This window comes from Lissotriton vulgaris, chromosome 1_2 (genome assembly GCF_964263255.1).
Source record: "Lissotriton vulgaris chromosome 1_2, aLisVul1.2, whole genome shotgun sequence".
In the NCBI taxonomy this organism is placed as follows: domain Eukaryota; kingdom Metazoa; phylum Chordata; class Amphibia; order Caudata; family Salamandridae; genus Lissotriton; species Lissotriton vulgaris.
In genome coordinates this window covers 101,343,982-101,369,786 of record NC_141686.1, presented here as the reverse complement: position 1 = coordinate 101,369,786, position 25,805 = coordinate 101,343,982, and the positions used below count along the sequence as shown (strand labels likewise).

The window sequence follows — 25,805 nt, the reverse complement described above, 5'->3', positions numbered from 1 at the left end:
TGACCGCATCATTCTGCCAATGAAAGCCCGTGCCCATATGTACATGACAGCCATTTTAGGCCATGGCCTCTCTGTCCGTTTTTATAAAATACCCGGCTTCCCTCCTGCGTGCATTTGAGCACCCCCCTCCCACTCTCACATGCATAGACCATGAAACCCAGCACTCTGCGCGACCCTGCTATGAAAGGCAACCCTCCTGCTTGACCCAGGCACCCCCCCCATTTCCCTCTTGAAGAAGCATCCTTCGCCTCAGCTGACATAGCCCCCCAGCTGTATCTGACTGCCCCTGTTCTCTCATGTACGGGTCATAAGACCTCTCTCTCTCTGTGCGACTCTGACCCTGCGCGCACCCTGACCCCCTCCTTCTCCCTCACATGGACAAGTCATAAACCTTCCTCCTCTGCAAGACCCTGTCCTTGGGAGTCACGGCCGCGCCTGACCAAACACCTCCTTTCCTTCCATGAATGCCCCTCTGTTGACAAGCCTTCCCTCCACGCTCGATTGTCCACGCGGCATGAATACCACTCCTTTGATGACCCCTTCCCCCGAGTCCGACTGACCACACATGTCCGAGGCCATCGCCTAAGCCCGAGGATACCATTTACTGCACTTTATTGTATGAAGTCACTCCTCTTCAAAGGACCCACTATTGATCCTGGTCTCCCCACCCCCTGGGCTACGATCAGGCGCACACATCCTAATAATCAGCGGAACATTCAGCTGCGTCATTGCCCCCTCTCTTATCAGCAGGTCAAGGGTCCCTATTGTGAACACATGTGGGGTAGGATTGACACGAGGATTATGGGGTTATCTTTTCTTTGTTTCACAATGCTGTGACTGTAATGCCAAGTGTTTTGTAAGGTATAAAAGGCTGAGTCTCAGCTCACTTGTTAGAGCACCTCGAGACGATACCTTGTTGTCTGATCTGATGTGTTCTGCTCCGTCGGAATAAACTTCTGTTTCCTGCCTTCTGGTCTCCGGCGCCTGCCTCATTGCTTGGTAATTTGAATGGTACAAGGGCGGTTAGCGCCGGGCAAATCTTGAGAAAGGTCCTAGCCCTACCTTTTTCTACAGTCTCTTCACCCCCGCGTAGCTCAGGCGCTGACGCTGCACCATCCTGGTGAAGTCCGGATAAAAGTGCACCTCCGCATTTTGGTAGTGAAGTGGTCCATGCGATCTGGATGCTTGGAGGATCGCGTCTCGGTCTCTGAAGTTGAGGAGGCGCGCCACAATCGGTCGCGGCGACGCTCCCGTTTTCGGCGGGCCCCCCGGTACACGGTGGGCACGCTCCACTGAGAAAAAATTACTCAGTCCAGAGGGCGCCAAATGAGTCTTAACCAAGTCCTCCACAAATAGGTCAGCTGCGTCATTCTCGGATCCCTCCGGTACCCCTACTATGCGGACGTTCTGCCGCCTGGCTCGCCCCTCAAAGTCCTCCAGCCGCCTTGAGAATAGATCAGCGGTCGTCCGCAGGTTGCGGACCTCAGTCTGCAGCTCGGAAACGTCCGAGGTTAGGCTGGCGGTCTTGATGTTGAGAGCCTTCACACGCTCACTGGTCTTGCCCAAGTCGGCCCTAATGAGGGTGATATCAACAGCCATGGAGTCCACTTTATGAGTCAGGGTCTCATGCTGCTGCTGCATGTCGGCACGGAGGCTAGTAATGGCACCCATGATGTCCACGAGGGTGGGGTCCGATCCATCCGGCGGGCTCGTCGATGGGGTCCCTTTAGAGACAGCCCCAGATGTAGGTGGCGACTTGAGGTTCACATATCGCTCCATGCGATTGTTCTGCGTCTGCGACTTGCCCCGGCCACCTTTATTCGATGCCCTGTCCGGATCACCTCTGCCCGCCATGATGGGTACGTGAGAACAAAGGCGAGGTGGCAACAGATCTGGGTCCACAGCCGAGAGGCAGACAGATCAAGAAGGCAAGACCAGGGTGCTGAAGGCTCAAGCAGGAGCGCAGTTACCTCACCAACGAAGGCGGCAGGCGGGCACTACGCAGCCCGATCGTGCGAAGTGACGAAGTCCGGAGGGACAATGGCACCGTCACAGAGAGGAGTTCAGCTCGACGTAACTTTGCTCAGGATCCACCGATTCGGAAGCCGATTGCAGTCCCCACCTCAGTAGGCCACCAGCATTACAATTCCACCAATGTGGACCAGGATTTCAGGCAGGATAGTTGCGGTGGGTCGGACGGTCCACGGAGCTCCGAGCTTACGCGGCCATCTTGGTCGCCCGCGAAGCTCCTCCCCTGGGCCAGGCATTCTAGCATAGCAGACAATTCTCCAGAATTGCAACATATTGCAACAACAAGCTAGCAGGAGGAGAGGACTGAAAACTCCGTGCAGCCTAGAATAGATGGCTGTGTGATTTTCTGCAAGGATGACTGAAATGCATTCTTCATTTTAGAGCACTTGTAGGATTAAATTGATCTGTCAAGTACAAAAGTATCCTTAGAAGAGCAACTTTGAAATGCATTTGCTGGGTCTTCTGCTGCATTCCTACGTCCAGCTCTAATTCATTTTTTGATTAGCCCTCATTCAATTCCATATATGAATGAGAAGGAGAAATAAGAGGGCCCTTCGCTCTTTGAGAGAAACATGAAAAGACTGAAAACTGTGTAACTCCCAAACATTGGAGCCTTCGGCCTTACTCCAGCCAACTCTTGCGGTTTAATACTTTTAAATCTTGATGTTGTTTAACAATACCAGCAGAAGGGATCAGGTTGACAGGCGCTGCAGTTCTCCAGTATGGGGCTGTCCAGATCATTACTCAATCTACCTTGCATTGGCACAGTATAAAATACGTCATGAATTCTCCTATGAAAAGGTATACAAATCTGTTTGAATCACTTTTGTTAGTCAGGGGGACCCATTCACTGGAAGGGGCAGGGAGGACAAAAATAGCTCATTGGTATAGAACACTGAATTAGCAGCTGATTTTGAGGTGGGAGAAGATCGAGTAATCCAACCGGACCTCAATAAACGGTTTCTTAGTATGCAGTAGCCCCCGACCACTTCTAACCCAAAAGCGTAATCTCATCCTTTTGCAGAATCAGGCAAGCTTTCACCTGCTCAAGCTGAACTGACATTGGTCTTCTTGGCCAACAAGAATTCCTCTCTTGAAGCTGTTGAGGCTAGAGAACAGAATGATGCGTATTCATTCTTTATAATAACTCTTCTAGCCCTCCCACTCCATACCACTTTATAACTTCCAATGTTGCAGATGTCTTCCATCATTGTGACCCTTGCTACTTTTCCCAACATTGGCTGGCTCGGCATAACAAGAAGGGATGGATGGCTACAGGAGAGCCTGAATTGTGCCTGTAAGGTTCTACAGGGAGTCACTGGCAGATAATGAGAAACTCAGCCCTAAGTTGGCTCTTCTCTCTCACTTTCTTTCTCCTCTCTCCCTCTACCTATCTCTCACTCTCTAAATACTAGTATCTATATTGCATTCACATCCCCTTCACAAACTTTCTGACCCTACTTCCTCTCTCCCTTAAATCAGTTCAACCCTCTTCTTTTCCTTTAGGAAACTCCACATCTTTTTTAAAGGCCCTTCCCATATTCACACTGCTTCTTGATAAGACATTATTTTCCTTTCTTTGAAGGATAGTGAAATAGATTTTCTTGAAATACGGTTGGCATACCATCAATTCATTACACCGTACTTTATCATTATCCTTACTTAAGCAATGCATTTCATCATTAGGACATGTGCTGTGTTTGCCGGGCATGGTGGCGTGTGCCTGTTGTCCTAGCTACTTGGGAGGCTGAGGCTTGTGGATTGCTTGAGCTCAGGCGTTCTGGGCTGCACTCAGCTGTGTTGATCTGGTGTCCATGCTACGTTGGGTATCAATATGGTGTTCTAGAGGGAGCTCTAGAATTTCAGGTTGTGTAATGAGAGGTGCACCGACCCAGGCTGGAAACAGAGCAGGCCAAAGCTTCCATGCCCATCGGTCGCAGGACAGCACCTGAGAGCAGTAGGTGTAACACAGCTTGAGCAAAATAGTGAGACCTAGCCTCTCTTTTTTTGACTCAAATGTGAACGTTTTGATTTTTACAAGATGGTAATGAATTATTTTTCCAAAACAAAATCTTTGTTTTTCTTTTGATATTTTTGCAGGAAGTACAATGAACATTTGAACTGGGCCGGACATTCTAGCATAGCAGACAATTCTCCAGAATTGCAACATATTGCAACAACAAGCTAGCAGGAGGAGAGGACTGAAAACTCTGTGCAGCCTAGAATAGATGGCTGTGTGATTTTCTGCAAGGATGACTGAAATGCATTCTTCATTTTAGAGCACCTGTAGGATTAAATTGATCTGTCAAGTACAAAAGTATCCTTAGAAGAGCAACTTTGAAATGCGTTTGCTGGGTCTTCTGCTGCATTCCTACGTCCAGCTCTAATTCATTTTTTGATTAGCCCTCATTCAATTCCATATATGAATGAGAAGGAGAAATAAGAGGGCCCTTCGCTCTTTGAGAGAAACATGAAAAGACTGAAAACTGTGTAACTCCCAAACTTTGGAGCCTTCGGCCTTACTCCAGCCAACTCTTGCGGTTTAATACTTTTAAATCTTGATGTTGTTTAACAATACCAGCAGAAGGGATCAGGTTGACAGGCGCTGCAGTTCTCCAGTATGGGGCTGTCCAGATCATTACTCAATCTACCTTGCATTGGCACAGTACAAAATACGTCATGAATTCTCCTATGAAAAGGTATACAAATCTGTTTGAATCACTTTTGTTAGTCAGGGGGACCCATTCGCTGGAAGGGGCAGGGAGGACAAAAATAGCTCATTGGTATAGAACACTGAATTAGCAGCTGATTTTGAGGTGGGAGAAGATCGAGTAATCCAACCGGACCTCAATAAACGGTTTCTTAGTATGCAGTAGCCCACGACCACTTCTAACCCAAAAGCGTAATCTCATCCTTTTGCAGAATCAGGCAAGCTTTCACCTGCTCAAGCTGAACTGACATTGGTCTTCTTGGCCAGCAAGAATTCCTCTCTTGAAGCTGTTGAGGCTAGAGAACAGAATGATGCGTATTCATTCTTTATAATACCTCTTCTAGCCCTCCCACTCCATACCACTTTATAACTTCCAATGTTGCAGATGTCTTCCATCAATGTGACCCTTGCTGCTTTTCTCAACATTGGCTGGCTCGGCATAACAAGAAGGGATGGATGGCTACAGAAGAGCCTGAATTGTGCCTGTAAGGTTCTACAGGGAGTCACTGGCAGATAATGAGAAACTCAGAACCTAAGTTGGCTCTTCTCTCTCACTTTCTTTCTCCTCTCTCCCTCTACCTATCTCTCACTCTCTAAATACTAGTATCTATATTGTATTCACATCCCCTTCACAAACTTTCTGACCCTACTTCCTCTCTCCCTTAAATCAGTTCAACCCTCTTCTTTTCCTTTAGGAAACTCCACATCTTTTTTAAAGGCCCTTCCCATATTCACACTGCTTCTTGATAAGACATTATTTTCCTTTCTTTGAAGGATAGTGAAATAGATTTTCTTGAAATACGGTTGGCATACCATCAATTCATTACACCGTACTTTATCATTATCCTTACTTAAGCAATGCATTTCATCATTAGGACATGTGCTGTGTTTGCCGGGCATGGTGGTGTGTTCCTGTTGTCCTAGCTACTTGGGAGGCTGAGGCTTGTGGATTGCTTGAGCTCAGGGGTTCTGGGCTGCACTCAGCTGTGTTGATAAGGTTTCCATGCTACGTTGGGTATCAATATGGTGTTCTAGAGGGAGCTCTAGAATTTCAGGTTGTGTAATGAGAGGTGCACCGACCCAGGCTGGAAACCGAGCAGGCCAAAGCTTCCACGCCCATCGGTAGCAGGACAGCACCTGAGAGCAGTAGGTGTAACACAGCTTGAGCAAAATAGTGAGACCTAGCCTCTCTTTTTTTGACTCAAATGTGAACGTTTTGATTTTTACAAGATGGTAATGAATTATTTTTCCAAAACCAAATCTTTGTTTTTCTTTTGATATTTTTGCAGGAAGTACAATGAACATTACAACTGGGCCGGGCATTCTAGCATAGCAGACAATTCTCCAGAATTGCGACATATTGCAACAACAAGCTAGGAGGTGGAGAGGACTGAAAACTCTGTGCAGCCTAGAATAGATGGCTGTGTGATTTTCTGCAAGGATGACTGAAATGCATTCTTCATTTTAGAGCACCTGTAGGATTAAATTGATCTGTCAAGTACAAAAGTATCCTTAGAAGAGCAACTTTGAAATGCGTTTGCTGGGTCTTCTGCTGCATTCCTACGTCCAGCTCTAATTAATTTTTTTATTAGCCCTCATTCAATTCCATATATGAATGAGAAGGAAAAAAGAGAGGGCCCTTCGCTCTTTGGGAGAAACATGAAAAGACTGAAAACTGTGTAACTCCCAAACATTGGAGCCTTCGGCCTTACTCCAGCCAACTCTTGCGGTTTAATACTTTTAAATCTTAATGTTGTTTAACAATCCCAGCAGAAGGGATCAGGTTGACAGGCGCTGCAGTTCTCCAGTATGGGGCTGTCCAGATCATTACTCAATCTACCTTGCATTGGCACAGTATAAAATACGTCATGAATTCTCCTATGAAAAGGTATACAAATCTGTTTGTATCACTTTTGTTAGTCAGGGGGACCCATTCGCTGGAAGGGGCAGGGAGGACAAAAATAGCTCATTGGTATAGAACACTGAACTAGCAGCTGATTTTGAGGTGGGAGAAGATCGAGTAATCCAACTGGACCTCAATAAACGGTTTCTTAGTATGCAGTAGCCCGCGACCACTTCTAACCCAAAAGCGTAATCTCATCCTTTTGCAGAATCAGGCAAGCTTTCACCTGCTCAAGCTGAACTGACATTGGTCTTCTTGGCCAGCAAGAATTCCTCTCTTGAAGCTGTTGAGGCTAGAGAAGAGAATGATGCGTATTCATTCTTTATAATAACTCTTCTAGCCCTCCCACTCCATACCACTTTATAACTTCCAATGTTGCAGATGTCTTCCATCATTGTGACCCTTGCTACTTTTCTCAACATTGGCTGGCTCGGCATAACAAGAAGGGATGGATGGCTACAGGAGAGCCTGAATTGTGCCTGTAAGGTTCTACAGGGAGTCACTGGCAGATAATAAGAAACTCAGCCCTAAGTTGGCTCTTCTCTCTCACTTTCTTTCTCCTATCTCCCTCTACCTATCTCTCACTCTCTAAATACTAGTATCTATATTGTATTCACATCCCCTTCACAAACTTTCTGACCCTACTTCCTCTCTCCCTTAAATCAGTTCAACCCTCTTCTTTTCCTTTAGGAAACTCCACATCTTTTTTTAAAGGCCCTTCCCATATTCACACTGCTTCTTGATAAGACATTATTTTCCTTTCTTTGAAGGATAGTGAAATAGATTTTCTTGAAATACGGTTGGCATACCATCAATTCATTACACCGTACTTTATCATTATCCTTACTTAAGCAATGCATTTCATCATTAGGACATGTGCTGTGTTTGCCGGGCATGGTGGCGTGTGCCTGTTGTCCTAGCTATTTGGGAGGCTGAGGCTTGTGGATTGCTTGAGCTCAGGGGTTCTTGGCTGCACTCAGCTGTGTTGATCAGGTGTCCATGCTACGTTGGGTATCAATATGGAGTTCTAGAGGGAGCTCTAGAATTTCAGGTTGTGTAATGAGAGGTGCACAGACCCAGGTTGGAAACAGAGCAGGCCAAAGCTTCCATGCCCATCGGTAGCAGGACAGCACCTGAGAGCAGTAGGTGTAACACAGCCTGAGCAAAATAGTGAGACCTAGCCTCTCTTTTTTTGACTCAAATGTGAACGTTTTGATTTTTACAAGATGGTAATGAATTATTTTTCCAAAACCAAATCTTTGTTTTTCTTTTGATATTTTTGCAGGAAGTACAATGAACATTTGAACTGGGCCAGGCATTCTAGCATAGCAGGCAATTCTCCAGAATTGCAACATATTGCAACAACAAGCTAGCAGGTGGAGAGGACGGAAAACTCTGTGCAGCCTAGAATAGATGGCTGTGTGATTTTCTGCAAGGATGACTGAAATGCATTCTTAATTTAGAGCACCTGTAGGATTAAATTGATCTGTCAAGTACAAAAGTATCCTTAGAAGAGCAACTTTGAAATGCGTTTGCTGGGTCTTCTGCTGCATTCCTACGTCCAGCTCTAATTCAATTTTTGATTAGCCCTCATTCAATTCCATATATGAATGAGAAGGAGAAATAGAGGGCCCTTCGCTCTTTGAGAGAAACATGAAAAGACTGAAAACTGTGTAACTCCCAAACATTGGAGCCTTCAGCCTTACTCCAGCCAACTCTTGCGGTTTAATACTTTTAAATCTTGATGTTGTTTAACAATCCCAGCAGAAGGGATCAGGTTGACAGGCGCTGCAGTTCTCCAGTATGGGGCTGTCCAGATCATTACTCAATCTACCTTGCATTGGCACAGTATAAAATACGTCACAAAGTCTCCTATGAAAAGGTATACAAATCTGTTTGAATCACTTTTGTTAGTCAGGGGGACCCATTCGCTGGAAGGGGCAGGGAGGACAAAAATAGCTCATTGGTATACAACACTGAATTAGCAGCTGATTTTGAGGTGGGAGAAGATCGAGTAATCCAACCAAACCTCAATAAACGGTTTCTTAGTATGCAGTAGCCCGCAACCACTTCTAACCCAAAAGCGTAATCTCATCCTTTTGCAGAATCAGGCAAGCTTTCACCTGCTCAAGCTGAACTGACATTGGTCTTTTTGGCCAGCAAGAGTTCCTCTCTTGAAGCTGATGAGGCTAGAGAACAGAATGACGCATATTCATTCTTTATAATAACTCTTCTAGCCCTCCCACTTCATACCACTTTATAACTTCCAATGTTGCAGATGTCTTCCATCATTGTGACCCTTGCTACTTTTCTCAACATTGGCTGGCTCGGCATAACAAGAAGGGATGGATGGCTACAGGAGAGCCTGAATTGTGCCTGTAAGGTTCTACAGGGAGTCACTGGCAGATAATGAGAAACTCAGCCCTAAGTTGGCTCTTCTCTCTCACTTTCTTTCTCCTCTGCCCCTCTACCTATCTCTCACTCTCTAAATACTAGTATCTATATTGTATTCACATCCCCTTCACAAACTTTCTGACCCTACTTCCTCTCTCCCTTAAATCAGTTCAACCCTCTTCTTTTCCTTTAGGAAACTCCACATCTTTTTTAAAGGCCCTTCCCATATTCACACTGCTTCTTGATAAGACATTATTTTCCTTTCTTTGAAGAATAGTGAAATAGATTTTCTTGAAATACGGTTGGCATACCATCAATTCATTACACCGTACTTTATCATTATCCTTACTTAAGCAACGCATTTCATCATTAGGACCTGTGCTGTGTTTGCCGGGCATGGTGGTGTGTTCCTGTTGTCCTAGCTACTTGGGAGGCTGAGGCTTGTGGATTGCTTGAGCTCAGGGGTTCTGGGCTGCACTCAGCTGTGTTGATAAGGTTTCCATGCTACGTTGGGTATCAATATGGTGTTCTAGAGGGAGCTCTAGAATTTCAGGTTGTGTAATGAGAGGTGCACCGACCCAGGCTGGAAACCGAGCAGGCCAAAGCTTCCACGCCCATCGGTAGCAGGACAGCACCTGAGAGCAGTAGGTGTAACACAGCTTGAGCAAAATAGTGAGACCTAGCCTCTCTTTTTTTGACTCAAATGTGAACGTTTTGATTTTTACAAGATGGTAATGAATTATTTTTCCAAAACCAAATCTTTGTTTTTCTTTTGATATTTTTGCAGGAAGTACAATGAACATTACAACTGGGCCGGGCATTCTAGCATAGCAGACAATTCTCCAGAATTGCGACATATTGCAACAACAAGCTAGGAGGTGGAGAGGACTGAAAACTCTGTGCAGCCTAGAATAGATGGCTGTGTGATTTTCTGCAAGGATGACTGAAATGCATTCTTCAATTTAGAGCACCTGTAGGATTAAATTGATCTGTCAAGTACAAAAGTATCCTTAGAAGAGCAACTTTGAAATGCGTTTGCTGGGTCTTCTGCTGCATTCCTACGTCCAGCTCTAATTCATTTTTTGATTAGCCCTCATTCAATTCCATATATGAATGAGAAGGAGAAAAGAGAGGGCCCTTCGCTCTTTGGGAGAAACATGAAAAGACTGAAAACTGTGTAACTCCCAAACATTGGAGCCTTCGGCCTTACTCCAGCCAACTCTTGCGGTTTAATACTTTTAAATCTTAATGTTGTTTAACAATCCCAGCCGAAGGGATCAGGTTGACAGGCGCTGCAGTTCTCCAGTATGGGGCTGTCCAGATCATTACTCAATCTACCTTGCATTGGCACAGTATAAAATACGTCATGAATTCTCCTATGAAAAGGTATACAAATCTGTTTGTATCACTTTTGTTAGTCAGGGGGACCCATTCGCTGGAAGGGGCAGGGAGGACAAAAATAGCTCATTGGTATAGAACACTGAACTAGCAGCTGATTTTGAGGTGGGAGAAGATCGAGTAATCCAACTGGACCTCAATAAACGGTTTCTTAGTATGCAGTAGCCCGCGACCACTTCTAACCCAAAAGCGTAATCTCATCCTTTTGCAGAATCAGGCAAGCTTTCACCTGCTCAAGCTGAACTGACATTGGTCTTCTTGGCCAGCAAGAATTCCTCTCTTGAAGCTGTTGAGGCTAGAGAAGAGAATGATGCGTATTCATTCTTTATAATAACTCTTCTAGCCCTCCCACTCCATACCACTTTATAACTTCCAATGTTGCAGATGTCTTCCATCATTGTGACCCTTGCTACTTTTCTCAACATTGGCTGGCTCGGCATAACAAGAACGGATGGATGGCTACAGGAAAGCCTGAATTGTGCCTGTAAGGTTCTACAGGGAGTCACTGGCAGATAATGAGAAACTCAGCCCTAAGTTGGCTCTTCTCTCTCACTTTCTTTCTCCTCTCTCCCTCTACCTATCTCTCACTCTCTAAATACTAGTATCTATATTGTATTCACATCCCCTTCACAAACTTTCTGACCCTACTTCCTCTCTCGCCTAAATCAGTTCAACCCTCTTCTTTTCCTTTAGGAAACTCCACATCTTTTTTAAAGGCCCTTCCCATATTCACACTGCTTCTTGATAAGACATTATTTTCCTTTCTTTGAAGGATAGTGAAATAGATTTTCTTGAAATACGGTTGGCATACCATCAATTCATTACACCGTACTTTATCATTATCCTTACTTAAGCAATGCATTTCATCATTAGGACATGTGCTATGTTTGCTGGGCATGGTGGCGTGTGCCTGTTGTCCTAGCTACTTGGGAGGCTGAGGCTTGTGGATTGCTTGAGCTCAGGGATTCTGGGCTGCACTCAGCTGTGTTGATCAGGTGTCCATGCTACGTTGGGTATCAATATGGTGTTCTAGAGGGAGCTCTAGAATTTCAGGTTGTGTAATGAGAGGTGCACCGACCCAGGCTGGAAACAGAGCAGGCCAAAGCTCCCATGCCCATCAGTAGCAGGACAGCACCTGAGTGCAGTAGGTGTAACACAGCTTGAGCAAAATAGTGAGACCTAGCCTCTCTTTTTTTGACTCAAATGTGAACGTTTTGATTTTTACAAGATGGTAATGAATTATTTTTCCAAAACCAAATCTTTGTTTTTCTTTTGATATTTTTGCAGGAAGTACAATGAACATTTGAACTGGGCCGGGCATTCTAGCATAGCAGACAATTCTCCAGAATTGCAACATATTGCAACAACAAGCTAGCAGGAGGAGAGGACTGAAAACTCTGTGCAGCCTAGAATAGATGGCTGTGTGATTTTCTGCAAAGATGACTGAAATGCATTCTTCATTTTAGAGCACCTGTAGGATTAAATTGATCTGTCAAGTACAAAAGTATCCTTAGAAGAGCAACTTTGAAATGAGTATGCTGGGTCTTCTGCTGCATTCCTACGTCCAGCTCTAATTCATTTTTTGATTAGCCCTCATTCAATTCCATATATGAATGAGAAGGAGAGATAAGAGGGCCCTTAGCTCTTTGAGAGAAACATGAAAAGACTGAAAACTGTGTAACTCCCAAACATTGGAGCCTTCGGCCTTACTCCAGCCAACTCTTGCGGTTTAATACTTTTAAATCTTGATGTTGTTTAACAATCCCAGCAGAAGGGATCAGGTTGACAGGCGCTGCAGTTCTCCAGTATGGGGCTGTCCAGATCATTACTCAATCTACCTTGCATTGGCACAGTATAAAATACGTCATGAATTCTCCTATGAAAAGGTATACAAATCTGTTTGAATCACTTTTGTTAGTCAGGGGGACCCATTCGCTGGAAGGGGCAGGGAGGACAAAAATAGCTCATTGGTATAGAACACTGAATTAGCAGCTGATTTTGAGGTGGGAGAAGATCAAGTAATCCAACTGGACCTCAATAAACGGTTTCTTAGTATGCAGTAGCCCGCGACCACTTCTAACCCAAAAGCGTAATCTCATCCTTTTGCAGAATCAGGCAAGCTTTCACCTGCTCAAGCTGAACTGACATTGGTCTTCTTGGCCAGCAAGAATTCCTCTCTTGAAGCTGTTGAGGCTAGAGAACAGAATGATGCGTATTCATTCTTTATAATAACTCTTCTAGCCCTCCCACTCCATACCACTTTATAACTTCCAATGTTGCAGATGTCTTCCATCATTGTGACCCTTGCTACTTTTCTCAACATTGGCTGGCTCGGCATAACAAGAAGGGATGGATGGCTACAGGAGAGCCTGAATTGTGCCTGTAAGGTTCTACAGGGAGTCACTGGCAGATAATAAGAAACTCAGCCCTAAGTTGGCTCTTCTCTCTCACTTTCTTTCTCCTATCTCCCTCTACCTATCTCTCACTCTCTAAATACTAGTATCTATATTGTATTCACATCCCCTTCACAAACTTTCTGACCCTACTTCCTCTCTCCCTTAAATCAGTTCAACCCTCTTCTTTTCCTTTAGGAAACTCCACATCTTTTTTTAAAGGCCCTTCCCATATTCACACTGCTTCTTGATAAGACATTATTTTCCTTTCTTTGAAGGATAGTGAAATAGATTTTCTTGAAATACGGTTGGCATACCATCAATTCATTACACCGTACTTTATCATTATCCTTACTTAAGCAATGCATTTCATCATTAGGACATGTGCTGTGTTTGCCGGGCATGGTGGCGTGTGCCTGTTGTCCTAGCTATTTGGGAGGCTGAGGCTTGTGGATTGCTTGAGCTCAGGGGTTCTTGGCTGCACTCAGCTGTGTTGATCAGGTGTCCATGCTACGTTGGGTATCAATATGGTGTTCTAGAGGGAGCTCTAGAATTTCAGGTTGTGTAATGAGAGGTGCACCGACCCAGGCTGGAAACTGAGCAGGCCAAAGCTTCCATGCCCATCCGTAGCAGGACAGCACCTGAGAGCAGTAGGTGTAACACAGCTTGAGCAAAATAGTGAGACCTAGCCTCTCTTTTTTTGACTCAAATGTGAACGTTTTGATTTTTACAAGATGGTAATGAATTATTTTTCCAAAACCAAATCTTTGTTTTTCTTTTGATATTTTTGCAGGAAGTACAATGAACATTACAACTGGGCCGGGCATTCTAGCATAGCAGACAATTCTCCAGAATTGCGACATATTGCAACAACAAGCTAGCAGGTGGAGAGGACTGAAAACTCTGTGCAGCCTAGAATAGATGGCTGTGTGATTTTCTGCAAGGATGACTGAAATGCATTCTTCATTTTAGAGCACCTGTAGGATTAAATTGATCTGTCAAGTACAAAAGTATCCTTAGAAGAGCAACTTTGAAATGCATTTGCTGGGTCTTCTGCTGCATTCCTACGTCCAGCTCTAATTCATTTTTTGATTAGCCCTCATTCAATTCCATATATGAATGAGAAGGAGAAATAAGAGGGCCCTTCGCTCTTTGAGAGAAACATGAAAAGACTGAAAACTGTGCAACTCCCAAACATTGGAGCCTTCGGCCTTACTCCAGCCAACTCTTGCGGTTTAATACTTTTAAATCTTGATGTTGGTTAACAATCCCAGCAGAAGGGATCAGGTTGACAGGCGCTGCAGTTCTCCAGTATGGGGCTGTCCAGATCATTACTCAATCTACCTTGCATTAGCACAGTATAAAATACGTCATGAATTCTCCTATGAAAAGGTATACAAATCTGTTTGAATCACTTTTGTTAGTCAGGGGGACCCATTCGCTGGAAGGGGCAGGGAGGACAAAAATAGCTCATTGGTATAGAACACTGAATTAGCAGCTGATTTTGAGGTGGGAGAAGATCGAGTAATCCAACCGGACCTCAATAAACGGTTTCTTAGTATGCAGTAGCCCGCGACCACTTCTAACCCAAAAGCGTAATCTCATCCTTTTGCAGAATCAGGCAAGCTTTCACCTGCTCAAGCTGAACTGACATTGGTCTTCTTGGCCAGCAAGAGTTCCTCTCTTGAAGCTGATGAGGCTAGAGAACAGAATGACGCATATTCATTCTTTATAATAACTCTTCTAGCCCTCCCACTCCATACCACTTTATAACTTCCAATGTTGCAGATGTCTTCCATCATTGTGACCCTTGCTGCTTTTCTCAACATTGGCTGGCTCGGCATAACAAGAAGGGATGGATGGCTACAGGAGAGCCTGAATTGTGCCTGTAAGGTTCTACAGGGAGTCACTGGCAGATGATGAGTAACTCAGCCCTAAGTTGGCTCTTCTCTCTCACTTTCTTTCTCCTCTCTCCCTCTACCTATCTCTCACTCTCTAAATACTAGTATCTATATTGTATTCACATCCCCTTCACAAACTTTCTGACCCTACTTCCTCTCTCCCTTAAATCAGTTCAGCCCTCTTCTTTTCCTTTAGGAAACTCCACATCTTTTTTAAAGGCCCTTCCCATATTCACACTGCTTCTTGATAAGACATTATTTTCCTTTCTTTGAAGGATAGTGAAATAGATTTTCTTGAAATACGTTTGGCATACCATCAATTGATTACACCGTATTTTATCATTATCCTTACTTAAGCAATGCATTTCATCATTAGGACATGTGCTGTGTATGCCGGGCATGGTGGCGTGTGCCTGTTGTCCTATCTACTTGGGAGGCTGAGGCTTGTGGATTGCTTGAGCTCAGGGGTTCTGGGCTGCACTCAGCTGTGTTGATCAGGTGTCCATGCTACGTTGGGTATCAATATGGTGTTCTAGAGGGAGCTCTAGAATTTCAGGTTGTGTAAGGAGAGGTGCACCGACCCAGGCTGGAAACAGAGCATGCCAAAGCTTCCATGCCCATTGGTAGCAGGACAGCACCTGAGAGCAGTAGGTGTAACACAGCTTGAGCAAAATAGTGAGACCTAGCCTCTCTTTTTTTGACTCAAATGTGAACGTTTTGATTTTTACAAGATGGTAATGAATTATTTTTCCAAAACCAAATCTTTGTTTTTCTTTTGATATTTTTGCAGGAAGTACAATGAACATTTGAACTGGGCCGGGCATTCTAGCATAGCAGACAATTCTCCAGAATTGCGACATATTGCAACAACAAGCTAGCAGGTGGAGAGGACTGAAAACTCTGTGCAGCCTAGAATAGATGGCTGTGTGATTTTCTGCAAGGATGACTGAAATGCATTCTTCATTTTAGAGCACCTGTAGGATTAAAATGATCTGTCAAGTACAAAAGTATCCTTAGAAGAGAAACTTTGAAATGCGTTTGCTGGGTCTTCTGCTGCATTCCTACGTCCAGCTCTAATTCATTTTTTGATTAGCCCTCATTCAATTCCATATATGAATGAGAAGGAGAAATAAGAGGGCCCTTCGCTCTTTGAGAGAAACATGAAAAGACTGAAAACTGTGTAACTCCCAAACATTGGAGCCTTCGGCCTTACTCCAGCCAACTCTTGCGGTTTAATACTTTTAAATCTTGATGTTGTTTAACAATCCCAGCAGAAGGGATCAGCTTGACAGGCGCTGCAGTTCTCCAGTATGGGGCTGTCCAGATCATTACTCAATCTACCTTGCATTGGCACAGTATAAAATACGTCATGAAGTCTCCTATGAAAAGGTATACAAATCTGTTTGAATCACTTTTGTTAGTCAGGGGGACCCATTCGCTGGAAGGGGCAGGGAGGACAAAAATAGCTCATTGGTATAGAACACTGAATTAGCAGCTGATTTTTAGGTGGGAGAAGATCGAGTAATCCAACTGGACCTCAATAAACGGTTTCTTAGTATGCAGTAGCCCGCGACCACTTCTAACCCAAAAGCGTAATCTCATCCTTTTGCAGAATCAGGCAAGCTTTCACCTGCTCAAGCTGAACTGACATTGGTCTTCTGGGTCAGCAAGAATTCCTCTCTTGAAGCTGTTGAGGCTAGAGAACAGAATGATGCGTATTCATTCTTTATAATAACTCTTCTAGCCCTCCCACTCCATACCACTTTATAACTTCCAATGTTGCAGATGTCTTCCATCATTGTGACCCTTGCTACTTTTCTCAACATTGGCTGGCTCGGCATAACAAGAAGGGATGGATGGCTACAGGAGAGCCTGAATTGTGCCTGTAAGGTTCTACAGGGAGTCACTGGCAGATAATGAGAAACTCAGCCCTAAGTTGGCTCTTCTCTCTCACTTTCTTTCTCCTCTCTCCCTCTACCTATCTCTCACTCTCTAAATACTAGTATCTATATTGTATTCACATCCCCTTCACAAACTTTCTGACCCTACTTCCTCCCTCCCTTAAATCAGTTCAACCCTCTTCTTTTCCTTTAGGAAACTCCACATCTTTTTTAAAGGCCCTTCCCATATTCACACTGCTTCTTGATAAGACATTATTTTCCTTTCTTTGAAGGATAGTGAAATAGATTTTCTTGAAATACGGTTGGCATACCATCAATTCATTACACCGTACTTTATCAATATCCTTACTTAAGCAATGCATTTCATCATTAGGACATGTGCTGTGTTTGCCGGGCATGGTGGCGTGTGCCTGTTGTCCTAGCTACTTGGGAGGGTGAGGCTTGTGGATTGCTTGAGCTCAGGGGTTCTGGGCTGCACTCAGCTGTGCTGATCAGGTGTCCATGCTACGTTGGGTATCAATATGGTGTTCTAGAGGGAGCTCTAGAATTTCAGGTTGTGTAATGAGTGGTGCACCGACCCAGGCTGGAAACAGAGCAGGCCAAAGCTTCCATGCCCATCGGTAGCAGGACAGCACCTGAGAGCAGTTGGTGTAACACAGCCTGAGCAAAATAGTGAGACCTAGCCTCTCTTTTTTTTACTCAAATGTGAACGTTTTGATTTTTACAAGATGGTAATGAATTATTTTTCCAAAACCAAATCTTTGTTTTTCTTTTGATATTTTTGCAGGAAGTACAATGAACATTTGAACTGGGCCGGGCATTCTAGCATAGCAGACAATTCTCCAGAATTGCAACATATTGCAACAACAAGCTAGCAGGAGGAGAGGACTGAAAACTCTGTGCAGCCTAGAATAGATGGCTGTGTGATTTTCTGCAAGGATGACTGAAATGCATTCTTCATTTTAGAGCACCTGTAGGATTAAATTGATCTGTCAAGTACAAAAGTATCCTTAGAAGAGCAACTTTGAAATGCGTTTGCTGGGTCTTCTGCTGCATTCCTACGTCCAGCTCTAATTCATTTTTTGATTAGCCCTCATTCAATTCCATATATGAATGAGAAGGAGAAATAAGAGGGCCCTTCGCTCTTTGAGAGAAACATGAAAAGACTGAAAACTGTGTAACTCCCAAACATTGGAGCCTTCGGCCTTACTCCAGCCAACTCTTGCAGTTTAATACTTTTAAATCTTGATGTTGTTTAACAATACCAGCAGAAGGGATCAGGTTGACAGGCGCTGCAGTTCTCCAGTATGGGGCTGTCCAGATCATTACTCAATCTACCTTGCATTGGCACAGTATAAAATACGTCATGAATTCTCCTATGAAAAGGTATACAAATCTGTTTGAATCACTTTTGTTAGTCAGGGGGACCCATTCGCTGGAAGGGGCAGGGAGGACAAAAAATGCTCATTGGTATAGAACACTAAATTAGCAGCTGATTTTGAGGTGGGAGAAGATCGAGTAATCCAACTGGACCTCAATAAACGGTTTCTTAGTATGCAGTAGCCCGCGACCACTTCTAACCCAAAAGCGTAATCTCATCCTTTTGCAGAATCAGGCAAGCTTTCACCTGCTCAAGCTGAACTGATATTGGTCTTCTGGGCCAGCAATAATTCCTCTCTTGAAGCTGTTGAGGCTAGAGAACAGAATGATGTGTATTCATTCTTTATAATAACTCTTCTAGCCCTCCCACTCCATACCACTTTATAACTTCCAATGTTGCAGATGTCTTCCATCATTGTGACCCTTGCTACTTTTCTCAACATTGGCTGGCTCGGCATAACAAGAAGGGATGGATGGCTACAGGAGAGCCTGAATTGTGCCTGTAAGGTTCTACAGGAAGTCACTGGCAGATAATGAGAAACTCAGCCCTAAGTTGGCTCTTCTCTCTCACTTTCTTTCTCCTCTCTCCCTCTACCTATCTCTCACTCTCTAAATACTAGTATCTATATTGTATTCACATCCCCTTCACAAACTTTCTGACCCTACTTCCTCCCTCCCTTAAATCAGTTCAACCCTCTTCTTTTCCTTTAGGAAACGTCACATCTTTTTTAAAGGCCCTTCCCATATTCACACTGCTTCTTGATAAGACATTATTTTCCTTTCTTTGAAGGATAGTGAAATAGATTTTCTTGAAATACGGTTGGCATACCATCAATTCATTACACCGTACTTTATCATTATCCTTACTAGAGCAATGCATTTCATCATTAGGACATGTGCTGTGTTTGCCGGGCATGGTGGCGTGTGCCTGTTGTCCTAGCTACTTGGGAGGCTGAGGCTTGTGGATTGCTTGAGCTCAGGGGTTCTGGGCTGCACTCAGCTGTGTTGATCAGGTGTCCATGCTACGTTGGGTATCAATATGGTGTTCTAGAGGGAGCTCTAGAATTTCAGGTTGTGTAATGAGTGGTGCACCGACCCAGGCTGGAAACAGAGCAGGCCAAAGCTTCCATGCCCATCGGTAGCAGGACAGCACCTGAGAGCAGTTGGTGTAACACAGCCTGAGCAAAATAGTGAGACCTAGCCTCTCTCTTTTTTTACTCAAATGTGAACGTTTTGATATTTACAAGATGGTAATGAATTATTTTTCCAAAACCAAATCTTTGTTTTTCTTTTGATATTTTTGCAGGAAGTACAATGAACATTTGAACTGGGCCGGGCATTCTAGCATAGCAGACAATTCTCCAGAATTGCGACATATTGCAACAACAAGCTAGCAGGTGGAGAGGACGGAAAACTCTGTGCAGCCTAGAATAGATGGCTGTGTGATTTTCTGCAAGGATGACTGAAATGCATTCTTCATTTTAGAGCACCTGTAGGATTAAATTGATCTGTCAAGTACAAAAGTATCCTTAGAAGAGCAACTTTGAAATGCGTTTGCTGGGTCTTCTGCTGCATTCCTACGTCCAGCTCTAATTCATTTTTTGATTAGCCCTCATTCAATTCCATATATGAATGAGAAGGAGAAATAAGAGGGCCCTTCGCTCTTTGAGAGAAACATGAAAAGACTGAGAACTGTGCAACTCCCAAACATTGGAGCCTTCGGCCTTACTCCAGCCAACTCTTGCGGTTTAATCCTTTTAAATCTTGATGTTGTTTAACAATCCCAGCCGAAGGGATCAGGTTGACAGGCGCTGCAGTTCTCCAGTATGGGGCTGTCCAGATCATTACTCAATCTACCTTGCATTGGCACAGTATAAAATACGTCATGAATTCTCCTATGAAAAGGTATACAAATCTGTTTGAATCACTTTTGTTAGTCAGGGGGACCCATTCGCTGGAAGGGGCAGGGAGGACAAAAATAGCTCATTGGTATAGAACACTGAATTAGCAGCTGATTTTGAGGTGGGAGAAGATCGAGTAATCCAACCGGACCTCAATAAACGGTTTCTTAGTATGCAGTAGCCCGCGACCACTTCTAACCCAAAAGCGTAATCTCATCCTTTTGCAGAATCAGGCAAGCTTTCACCTGCTCAAGCTGAACTGACATTGGTCTTCTTGGCCAGCAAGAATTCCTCACTTGAAGCTGTTGAGGCTAGAGAACAGAATGATGCATATTCATTCTTTATAATAACTCTTCTAGCCCTCCCAATCCATACCACTTTATAACTTCCAATGTTGCAAATGTCTTCCATCATTGTGACCCTTGCTACTTTTCTCAACATTGGCTGGCTCGGCATAACAAGAAGGGATGGATGGCTACAGGAGAGCCTGAATTGTGCCTGTAAGGTTCTACAGGGAGTCACTGGCAGATAATGAGAAACTCAGCCCTAAGTTGGCTCTTCTCTTTCACTTTCTTTCTCCTCTCTCCCTCTACCTATCTCTCACTCTCTAAATACTAGTATCTATATTGTATTCACATCCCCTTCACAACCTTTCTGACCCTACTTCCTCTCTCCCTTAAATCAGTTCAACCCTCTTCTTTTCCTTTAGGAAACTCCACATCTTTTTTAAAGGCCCTTCCCATATTCACACTGCTTCTTGATAAGACATTATTTTCCTTTCTTTGAAGGATAGTGAAATAGATTTTCTTGAAATACGGTTGGCATACCATCAATTCATTACACCGTACTTTATCATTATCCTTACTTAAGCAATGCATTTCATCATTAGGACATGTGCTGTGTTTGCCGTGCATGGTGGCGTGTGCCTGTTGTCCTGGCTACTTAGGAGGTTGAGGCTTGTGGATTGCTTGAGCTCAGGGGTTCTGGGCTGCACTCAGCTGTGTTGATCAGGTGTCCATGCTACGTTGGGTATCAATATAGTGTTCTACAGGGAGCTCTAGAATTTCAGGTTGTGTAATGAGAGGTGCACCGACCCAGGCTGGAAACAGAGCAGGCCAAAGCTTCCATGCCCATCGGTAGCAGGACAGCACCTGAGAGCAGTAGGTGTAACACAGCTTGAGCAAAATAGTGAGACCTAGCCTCTCTTTTTTTGACTCAAATGTGAACGTTTTGACTTTTACAAGATGGTAATGAATTATTTTTCCAAAACCAAATCTTTGTTTTTCTTTTGATATTTTTGCAGGAAGTACAATGAACATTTGAACTGGGCCGGGCATTCTAGCATAGCAGACAATTCTCCAGAATAGCAACATATTGCAACAACAAGCTAGCAGGAGGAGAGGACTGAAAACTCTGTGCAGCCTAGAATAGATGGCTGTGTGATTTTCTGCAAGGATGACTGAAATGCATTCTTCATTTTAGAGCACCTGTAGGATTAAATTGATCTGTCAAGTACAAAAGTATCCTTAGAAGAGCAACTTTGAAATGCGTTTGCTGGGTCTTCTGCTGCATTCCTACGTCCAGCTCTAATTCATTTTTTGATTAGCCCTCATTCAATTCCATATATGAATGAGAAGGAGAAATAAGAGGGCCCTTCGCTCTTTGAGAGAAACATGAAAAGACTGAAAACTGTGTAACTCCCAAACATTGGAGCCTTCGGCCTTACTCCAGCCAACTCTTGCGGTTTAATACTTTTAAATCTTGATGTTGTTTAACAATCCCAGCAGAAGGGATCAGGTTGACAGGCGCTGCAGTTCTCCAGTATGGGGCTGTCCAGATCATTACTCAATCTACCTTGCACTGGCACAGTATAAAATACGTCATGAAGTCTCCTATGAAAAGGTATACAAATCTGTTTGAATCACTTTTGTTAGTCAGGGGGACCCATTCGCTGGAAGGGGCAGGGAGGACAACAATAGCTCATTGGTATAGAACACTGAATTAGCAGCTGATTTTGAGGTGGGAGAAGATCGAGTAATCCAACTGGACCTCAATAAACGGTTTCTTAGTATGCAGTAGCCCGCGACCACTTCTAACCCAAAAGCGTAATCTCATCCTTTTGCAGAATCAGGCAAGCTTTCAGCTGCTCAAGCTGAACTGACATTGGTCTTCTTGGCCAGCAAGAATTCCTCTCTTGAAGCTGTTGAGGCTAGAGAACAGAATGATGCGTATTCATTCTTTATAATAACTCTTCTAGCCCTCCCACTCCATACCACTTTATAACTTCCAATGTTGCAGATGTCTTCCATCATTGTGACCCTTGCTACTTTTCTCAACATTGGCTGGCTCGGCATAACAAGAAGGGATGGATGGCTACAGGAGAGCCTGAATTGTGCCTGTAAGGTTCTACAGGGAGTCACTGGCAGATAATGAGAAACTCAGCCCTAAGTTGGCTCTTCTCTCTCACTTTCTTTCTCCTCTCTCCCTCTACCTATCTCTCACTCTCTAAATACTAGAATCTATATTGTATTCACATCCCCTTCACAAACTTTCTGACCCTACTTCCTCTCTCCCTTAAATCAGTTCAACCCTCTTCTTTTCCTTTAGGAAACTCCACATCTTTTTTAAAGGCCCTCACACATCAAAACTGCTCCTACTCTCATCTGTTTTCGTAGGGCATTGAAGACTTGGCTCTTCAACCAATAGGTTTGTGCTTACCACTGTATCTTAAAGTATCATACTGCGCCTAGACACCCTTGGGTAGTAGCTGCGCATTAAAAATTCCATAAATAAATAAATAAATAAAATAAATTCACACTGCTTCTTGATAAGACATTATTTTCCTTTCTTTGAAGGATAGTGAAATAGATTTTCTTGAAATACGGTTGGCATACCATCATTTCATTACACCGTACTTTATCATTATCCTTACTTAAGCAATGCATTTCATCATTAGGACATGTGCTGTGTTTGCCGGGCATGGTGGCGTGTGCCTGTTGTCCTAGCTACTTGGGAGGCTGAGGCTTGAGGATTGCTTGTGCTCAGGGGTTCTGGGCTGCCCTCAGCTGTGCTGATCAGGTGTCCATGCTACGTTGGGTATCAATATGGTGTTCTAGAGGGAGCTCTAGAATTTCAGGTTGTGTAATGAGTGGTGCACCGACCCAGGCTGGAAACAGAGCAGGCCAAAGCTTCCATGCCCATCGGTAGCAGGACAGCACCTGAGAGCAGTAGGTGTAACACAGCTTGAGCAACATAATGAGACCTAGCCTCTCTTTTTTTGACTCAAATGTGAACGTTTTGATTTTTACAAGATGGTAATGAATTATTTTTCCAAAACCAAATCTTTGTTTTTCTTTTGATATTTTTGCAGGAAGTACAATGAACATTTGAACTGGGCCGGGCATTCTAGCATAGCAGACAATTCTCCAGAATTGCAACATATTGCAACAACAAGCTAGCAGGTGGAGAGGACGGAAAACTCTGTGCAGCCTAGAATAGATGGCTGTGTGATTTTCTGCAAGGATGACTGAAATGCATTCTTCATTTTAGAGCACCTGTAGGATTAAATTGATCTGTCAAGTACAAAAGTATCCTTAGAAGAGCAACTTTGAAATGCATTTGCTGGGTCTTCTGCTGCATTCCTACGTCCAGCTCTAATTCATTTTTTGATTAGCCCTCATTCAATTCCATATATGAATGAGAAGGAGAAATAAGAGGGCCCTTCGCTCTTTGAGAGAAACATGAAAAGACTGAGAACTGTGCAACTCCCAAACATTGGAGCCTTCGGCCTTACTCCAGCCAACTCTTGCGGTTTAATACTTTTAAATCTTGATGTTGTTTAACAATACCAGCAGAAGGGATCAGGTTGACAGGCGCTGCAGTTCTCCAGTATGGGGCTGTCCAGATCATTACTCAATCTACCTTGCATTGGCACAGTATAAAATACGTCACGAAGTCTCCTATGAAAAGGTATACAAATCTGTTTGAATCACTTTTGTTAGTCAGGGGGACCCATTCGCTGGAAGGGGCAGGGAGGACAAAAATAGCTCATTGGTATAGAACACTGAATTAGCAGCTGATTTTGAGGTGGGAGAAGATCGAGTAATCCAACCAAACCTCAATAAACGGTTTCTTAGTATGCAGTAGCCCGCAACCACTTCTAACCCAAAAGCGTAATCTCATCCTTTTGCAGAATCAGGCAAGCTTTCACCTGCTCAAGCTGAACTGACATTGGTCTTCTTGGCCAGCAAGAGCTCCTCTCTTGAAGCTGTTGAGGCTAGAGAACAGAATGACGCATATTCATTCTTTATAATACCTCTTCTAGCCCTCCCACTCCATACCACTTTATAACTTCCAATGTTTCAGATGTCTTCCATCAATGTGACCCTTGCTGCTTTTCTCAACATTGGCTGGCTCGGCATAACAAGAAGGGATGGATGTCTACAGGAGAGCCTGAATTGTGCCTGTAAGGTTCTACAGGGAGTCACTGGCAGATAATGAGAAACTCAGCCCTAAGTTGGCTCTTCTCTCTCACTTTCTTTCTTCTCTCTCCCTCTACCTATCTCTCACTCTCTAAATACTAGTATCTATATTGTATTCACATCCCCTTCACAAACTTTCTGACCCTACTTCCTCTCTCCCTTAAATCAGTTCAACCCTCTTCTTTTCCTTTAGGAAACTCCACATCTTTTTTAAAGGCCCTTCCCATATTCACACAGCTTCTTGATAAGACATTATTTTCCTTTCTTTGAAGGATAGTTAAATAGATTTTCTTGAAATACGGTTGGCATACCATCAATTCATTACACCGTACTTTATCAATATCCTTACTTAAGCAATGCATTTCATCATTAGGACACGTGCTGTATTTGCCGGGCATGGTGGCGTGTGCCTGTTGTCCTAGCTACTTGGGAGGCTGAGGCTTGTGGATTGCTTGAGCTCAGGGGTTCTGGGCTGCACTCAGCTGTGATCATCAGGTGTCCATGCTACGTTGGGTATCAATATGGTGTTCTAGAGGGAGCTCTAGAATTTCGGGTTGTGTAATGAGTGGTGCACTGACCCAGGCTGGAAACAGAGCAGGCCAAAGCTTCCATGCCCATCGGTAGCAGGACAGCACCTGAGAGCAGTAGGTGTAACACAGCTTGAGCAAAATAGTGAGACCTAGCCTCTCTTTTTTTGACTCAAATGTGAACGTTTTGATTTTTACAAGATGGTAATGAATTATTTTTCCAAAACCAAATCTTTGTTTTTCTTTTGATATTTTTGCAGGAAGTACAATGAACATTTGAACTGGGCCGGGCATTCTAGCATAGCAGACAATTCTCCAGAATTGCAACATATTGCAACAACAAGCTAGCAGGAGGAGAGGACTGAAAACTCTGCGCAGCCTAGAATAGATGGCTGTGTGATTTTCTGCAAGGATGACTGAAATGCATTCTTCATTTTAGAGCACCTGTAGGATTAAATTGATCTGTCAAGTACAAAAGTATCCTTAGAAGAGAAACTTTGAAATGCGTTTGCTGGGTCTTCTGCTGCATTCCTACGTCCAGCTCTAATTCATTTTTTGATTAGCCCTCATTCAATTCCATATATGAATGAGAAGGAGAAATAAGAGGGCCCTTCGCTCTTTGAGAGAAACATGAAAAGACTGAAAACTGTGTAACTCCCAAACATTGGAGCCTTCGGCCTTACTCCAGCCAACTCTTGCGGTTTAATACTTTTAAATCTTGATGTTGTTTAACAATCCCAGCAGAAGGGATCAGGTTGACAGGCGCTGCAGTTCTCCAGTATGGGGCTGTCCAGATCATTACTCAATCTACCTTGCATTGGCACAGTATAAAATACGTCATGAAGTCTCCTATGAAAAGGTATACAAATCTGTTTGAATCACTTT

The 25,805-nt window shown here is 43.8% G+C and overlaps 12 non-coding genes across 12 annotated transcripts; all 12 read left to right on the top strand.

The window, feature by feature from the left end:
- Positions 1–3,733: 3,733 nt before the first annotated feature.
- On the top strand, positions 3,734–4,033 carry LOC147734547 (signal recognition particle RNA). Its single transcript, XR_015308196.1, has one exon.
- Positions 4,034–5,632: 1,599 nt separating this feature from the next.
- LOC147734546 (signal recognition particle RNA) lies at positions 5,633–5,932 on the top strand. The gene has a single exon (XR_015307782.1).
- Positions 5,933–7,531: 1,599 nt separating this feature from the next.
- LOC147734545 (signal recognition particle RNA) lies at positions 7,532–7,831 on the top strand. Its single transcript, XR_015308056.1, has one exon.
- Positions 7,832–9,427: 1,596 nt separating this feature from the next.
- LOC147734544 (signal recognition particle RNA) lies at positions 9,428–9,727 on the top strand. The gene has a single exon (XR_015307781.1).
- Positions 9,728–11,325: 1,598 nt separating this feature from the next.
- Positions 11,326–11,625, top strand: LOC147734543 (signal recognition particle RNA). Its single transcript, XR_015308243.1, has one exon.
- Positions 11,626–13,224: 1,599 nt separating this feature from the next.
- LOC147734542 (signal recognition particle RNA) lies at positions 13,225–13,524 on the top strand. The gene has a single exon (XR_015307692.1).
- A 1,598-nt stretch (positions 13,525–15,122) lies between these two features.
- On the top strand, positions 15,123–15,422 carry LOC147734541 (signal recognition particle RNA). Its single transcript, XR_015308249.1, has one exon.
- A 1,598-nt stretch (positions 15,423–17,020) lies between these two features.
- LOC147734540 (signal recognition particle RNA) lies at positions 17,021–17,320 on the top strand. Its single transcript, XR_015308030.1, has one exon.
- Positions 17,321–18,918: 1,598 nt separating this feature from the next.
- LOC147734539 (signal recognition particle RNA) lies at positions 18,919–19,218 on the top strand. The gene has a single exon (XR_015307733.1).
- Positions 19,219–20,817: 1,599 nt separating this feature from the next.
- LOC147734538 (signal recognition particle RNA) lies at positions 20,818–21,117 on the top strand. The gene has a single exon (XR_015307768.1).
- A 1,767-nt stretch (positions 21,118–22,884) lies between these two features.
- On the top strand, positions 22,885–23,184 carry LOC147734537 (signal recognition particle RNA). The gene has a single exon (XR_015308100.1).
- Positions 23,185–24,782: 1,598 nt separating this feature from the next.
- On the top strand, positions 24,783–25,082 carry LOC147734536 (signal recognition particle RNA). The gene has a single exon (XR_015308251.1).
- Positions 25,083–25,805: the final 723 nt, after the last annotated feature.